Here is a 6,067-nt window from a genome sequence, read left to right as displayed (position 1 = left end):
AAAAATCCCTAGGCCGTGCCGAGTTCAACGAGATATCCCGCTTGACCGTAGCACGCTCGGTCTAAGCGCAGCGACCATTAGAAAAGTAGGCCCAAAATGAAGCCTACACCACCACGTCATTTGCTTTTGGGTGACAGCGGCAGAACCGTTAGGTTTAGAAGGACAATTCAACCACAGGAATGTTCCTAAGGTCCTCCCGATCTGTGCAAGCCTAACCTTGACCGTGTGGCTGTGGCTGTGAATGCGACAGGAATAAGCTTAGACCTTCTGCCGTTTCCCCAAGATGTCGGCAGCATTGTGACGTATTTGTAGGCATATCATTGGAAGATTGACCATAAGAAACTACATTTTCCAAGTGTCCGCCTGGTGTCCTGCGTCGAAATTGGTGCGCAAAGCCAGGTGCAAGTATTTTTCCATTTGATTGAGAGGAGAAACCATGCTTCCACAAACAATATATCATCGAAGAGATATGTGAAAAACACCTTGAGGATTGATTCTAAACAACGTTTGCCATGTTTTCAGTCGATATTATGGAGTTAATTTGGAAAAAAGTTCGCGTTTTGAGGACTGAATTTTCAGTTTTTTTTGGTAGCCAAATGTGATGTACAAAACGGAGCTATTTCTAATGAACAAAGAATCTTTTTGGAAAAACTGAGCATTTGCTATCTAACTGAGAGTCTCCTCATTGAAAACATCCGAAGTTCTTCAAAGGTAAATGATTTTATTTGAAGGCTTTTATGTTTTTGTTGAAATGTTGCGTGCTGGATGCTAACGCTAATACTAACACTAAATACTACGCTAGCTAGCTACTTTTACACAAATGATTGTTTTCCTATGGTTGAGAAGCATATTTTGAAAATCTGAGATGACAGTGTTGTTTACAAAAGGCTAAGCTTGAGAGATGGCATATTTATTTAATTTCATTTGCGATTTTCATGAATAGTTAACGTTGCGTTATGGTAATGAGCTTGAGTCTGTATTCACATCTAATTGACTGATGGGGAGATCAGAGAGGTTAATGGTTAATGCCACACGGTCAAGGTTAGGCTTGCACAGATCGGGAGGACCGTAGGAACATTCCTGTGGTTGAATTGTCCTTCTAAACCTAACGGTTCTGCCGCTGTCACCCAAAAGCAAATGACGTGGTGGTGCAGGCTTCATTTTGGGCCTACTTTTCTAATGGTCGCTGCGCTTAGACCGAGCGTGCTACGGTCAAGCGGGATATCTCGTTGAACTCGGCACGGCCTAGGGATTATGGTAATGCCATTGCCTGCTCTCTGTGTCTTTAAGCACCGCACTTTATCACTCCATCCTTGCTGTGTGTGTGTGAGAGCTTTTCTTTGACATCTGTTTGGAGAAATGACTGATTTACAGTTCATGAGGGTTAGTTAGACAGTGTGACCCAATTAAAGGCACTTCCGGATGGCACAGGAAGCTATAAGTAAACACATGTATTGATTGTGTTGATTGGATAGCCACTTACAGAATCCTGAGTTTTAAGTCTTTAAGTTAAGAATTGACTGATCTACACAGGTTTGAATACAGTGATTTTCATAATGACAGGTTGTGTTTCAAAACACTTTTAGGGTGATTTTAACCACTTCCGGTTGCTCCAGGAAGCTTAGAATCAACACAGGTAGACCTCATAGTGGCCTGATGGACTGTCATCGAAGACAGATTCATACGGCATTCATAACCCACATAGGCTTCAGGTTGAATTTAGGGGTGCAGGCAATGTATTCCTATGGGGAGAGAAGTCAATGCAAACTGTTTGATGTAAACACCTTCTTTTAACTGTTAAGGGTTAATGCCACATGGTCATGGTTAGGCTTGCATGGATCGGGAGGACCTCAGGAACGTACCTGACGTCGAATTGTGCTTCTCACCCTAACTGTTCTCTCACTGTCACCCAAAAGCAAATGACATTTAGGGCCAGGCTTCATTTTGGGCCTTCTTTTTTCAAGGTCGCTGCACTCAGAGCGAGCTACGGTCAAGCGGGGCGTCTCGTTGAACTCGGCACAGTCTGGAGACTATGGTGATGGCATTTTTTGTGTTGATTTCAGAATGCCATTTTGGTGATGGTCCCTCTCTGTTTAAACATATTGCAAATGTACAAAAGTCAACTAGCAAGTCAGTGTCCATCAGTCAATTAGATGTCATTCTGACACCAAACTGATATCAATTGACACCAAACCCACTTTTTCCAACTCATTTAGAAGCCAACTATAACATATGAGGATGATATGTCCACCCAAGCATCCAGACGCATGAAATAAATTAGCTTCCAAAATGCACTTGATTTCTGAAATAAATGGATTTACGTTAATGATTCTATAATTCACAGCGCCTTCAGTTTAAAACATAATAAAAACGTAAAACACATAGTTACGTTCTAGCTGCGGGTCCAGTTCTGACATTATGTGAGGCGACCCCGAATCCCGAGTTTCGGCTCGATAGGTCCTTCGGTGCCCGAGCAAAACCCTAATTGGTGCTGAAAATCCACGTTTTTCCATGCCTTGCTACGGGGTCCTTGAATGAGCTATTGGACAGAAACGTTGGCGTACGTCTCTATGGGCCGAGCCGGTTTCAATGCACCTAGCCTTGCGTCTCTGAGACTTTTCTAAATGTCGTCATTTTCGTAATGGTCTAAATGAATTGAAGTCATTGCAAATGTACGAGGCTGTTTCTCGGTCCGAGAACCTTCTAGAGCCACCTAACTCACCACGCACTATCGACCTGAGGTCTAGAACAGGTTTCTAAAGTTTCTGAACTCTAGGTCTGACGGTTCTTTTTTAGCTCGAACAAAGTTAACTATTGCAGGCACTGTCTGTCTCTACGCACCCCATACGTCCCTCCTTCCAAGTTGTGTGTCTGTGTGATTTAGTTTTCCTTTGAAATTTTATGGGAAAAATGACTGATTTACAGTTCATGGGGGTTGCCTAATCACATATATGAAGTTTTGGAAAGATCTGAATTTTTTAACCCCTCGAAACAGCCATTGAGACACCAATTATGGAACCTCTGGTTGGCACAGGAAGCTATAAGTCAACACACATCCTCATTGGGGTATGCTTTTACAGAATCCTGAGTTTTAAGTCTTTACGTTAAGAACTGACTGATTTACACAGGGTTGAATGCACTATTTCTAGCAAACTGCAGGCAGGGTATAGATATACACTTTTAGGGGGATTTTAACCACTTCCGGTTGCTCCAGGAAGCTTAGAATCAACACAGGTAGACCTCATAGTGGCCTGATGGACTGTCATCGAAGACAGGTTCATACGGCATTCATAACCCACATAGGCTTCAGGTTGAATTTAGGGGTGCAGGCAATGTATTCCTATGGGGAGAGAAGTCAATGCAAACTGTTTGATGTAAACACCTTCTTTTAACTGTTAATGGTTAATGCCACACGGTCAAGGTTAGGCTTGCACAGATCGGGAGGACCTTAGGAACATTCCTGTGGTTGAATTGTCCTTCTAAACCTAACGGTTCTGCCGCTGTCACCCAAAAGCAAATGACGTGGTGGTGCAGGCTTCATTTTGGGCCTACTTTTCTAATGGTCGCTGCGCTTAGACCGAGCGTGCTACGGTCAAGCGGGATATCTCGTTGAACTCGGCACGGCCTAGGGATTATGGTAATGCCATTGCCTGCTCTCTGTGTCTTTAAGCACCGCACTTTATCACTCCATCCTTGCTGTGTGTGTGTGAGAGCTTTTCTTTGACATCTGTTGGGAGAAATGACTGATTTACAGTTCATGAGGGTTACCTAGTCACACATATGAAGTTTTTAAGAGATGTGCCTTTTTTAACCCTTCAAAACAGACAGTGTGACCCAATTAAAGGCACTTCCGGTTGGCACAGGAAGCTATAAGTAAACACATGTATTGATTGAGATAGCCACTTACAGAATCCTGAGTTTTAAGTCTTTAAGTTAAGAATTGACTGATCTACACATGTTTGAATACAGTGATTTTCATAATGACAGGTTGTGTTTCAAAACACTTTTAGGGTGATTTTAACCACTTCCGGTTGCTCCAGGAAGCTTAGAATCAACACAGGTAGACCTCATAGTGGCCTGATGGACTGTCATCGAAGACAGGTTCATACGGCATTCATAACCCACATAGGCTTCAGGTTGAATTTAGGGGTGCAGGCAATGTATTCCTATGGGGAGAGAAGTCAATGCAAACTGTTTGATGTAAACACCTTCTTTTAACTGTTAAGGGTTAATGCCACATGGTCAAGGTTAGGCTTGCACGGATCGGGAGGACCTCAGGAACGTACCTGACGTCGAATTGTGCTTCTCACCCTAACGGTTCTCTCACTGTCACCCAAAAGCAAATGACATTTAGGGCCAGGCTTCATTTTGGGCCTTCTTTTTTTCAAGGTCGCTGCACTCAGAGCGAGCTACGGTCAAGCGGGGCGTCTCGTTGAACTCGGCACAGTCTGGAGACTATGGTGATGCCATTTTTTGTGTTGATTTCAGAATGCCATTTTGGTGATGGTCCCTCTCCGTTTAAACATATTGCAAATGTACAAAAGTCAACTAGCAAGTCAGTGTCCATCAGTCAATTAGATGTCATTCTGACACCAAACTGATATCAATTGACACCAAACCCACTTTTTCCAACTCATTTAGAAGCCAACTATAACATATGAGGATGATATGTCCACCCAAGCATCCAGACGCATGAAATAAATTAGCTTCCAAAATGCACTTGATTGCTGAAATAAATGGATTTACGTTAATGATTCTATAATTCACAGCGCCTTCAGTTTAAAACATAATAAAAACATAAAACACATAGTTACGTTCTAGCTGCGGGTCCAGTTCTGACATTATGTGTAGGCCTATGTGAGGCGACCCCAAATCCCGAGTTTCGGCTCGATAGGTCCTTCGGTGCCCGAGCAAAACCCTAATTGGTGCTGAAAATCCACGTTTTTCCATGCCTTGCTACGGGGTCCTTGAATGAGCTATCGGACAGAAACGTTGGGGTCCGTCTCTATGGGCCGAGCCGGTTTCAATGCACCTAGCCTTGCGTCTCTGAGACTTTTCTAAATGTCGTCATTTTCGTAATGGTCAAAATGAATTGAAGTCATTGCATATGTACGAGGCTGTTTCTCGGTCCGAGAACCTTCTAGAGCCACCTAACTCACCACGCACTATCGACCTGAGGTCTAGAACAGGTTTCTAAAGTTTCTGAACTCTAGGTCTGACGGTTCTTTTTTAGTTCGAACAAAGTTAACCATTGCAGGCACTGCCTGTCTCTCATACGTCCCTCCTTCCAAGTTGTGTGTCTGTGTGATTTAGTTTTCCTTTGAAATTTTATGGGAAAAATGACTGATTTACAGTTCATGGGGGTTGCCTAATCACATATATGAAGTTTTGGAAAGATCTGAATTTTTTAACCCCTCGAAACAGCCATTGAGACACCAATTATGGCACCTCCGGTTGGCACAGGAAGCTATAAGTCAACACACATCCTCATTGGGGTATGCTTTTACAGAATCCTGAGTTTTAAGTCTTTACGTTAAGAACTGACTGATTTACACAGGGTTGAATGCACTATTTCTAGCAAACTGCAGGCAGGGTATAGATATACACTTTTACGGGGATTTTAACCACTTCCGGTTGCTCCAGGAAGCTTAGAATCAACACAGGTAGACCTCATAGTGGTCTGATGGACTGTCATCGAAGACAGGTTCATACGGCATTCGTAACCCACATAGGCTTCAGATTGAATTTAGGGGTGCAGGCAATGTATTCCTATGGGGAGAGAAGTCAATGCAAACTGTTTGATGTAGACACCTTCTTTTAACTGTTAATGGTTAATGCCACACGGTCAAGGTTAGGCTTGCACAGATCGGGAGGACCTTAGGAACATTCCTGTGGTTGAATTGTCCTTCTAAACCTAACGGTTCTGCCGCTGTCACCCAAAAGCAAATGACGTGGTGGTGCAGGCTTCATTTTAGGCCTACTTTTCTAATGGTCGCTGCGCTTAGACCGAGCGTGCTACGGTCAAGCGGGATATCTCGTTGAACTCGGCACGGCCTAGGGATTATGG

This window comes from Oncorhynchus mykiss, chromosome 1, assembly GCF_057628025.1.
Source record: "Oncorhynchus mykiss isolate SJ-2025 chromosome 1, ASM5762802v1, whole genome shotgun sequence".
Classification (NCBI taxonomy): Eukaryota; Metazoa; Chordata; class Actinopteri; order Salmoniformes; family Salmonidae; genus Oncorhynchus; species Oncorhynchus mykiss.
Note: the sequence above shows the minus strand (reverse complement) of the source record.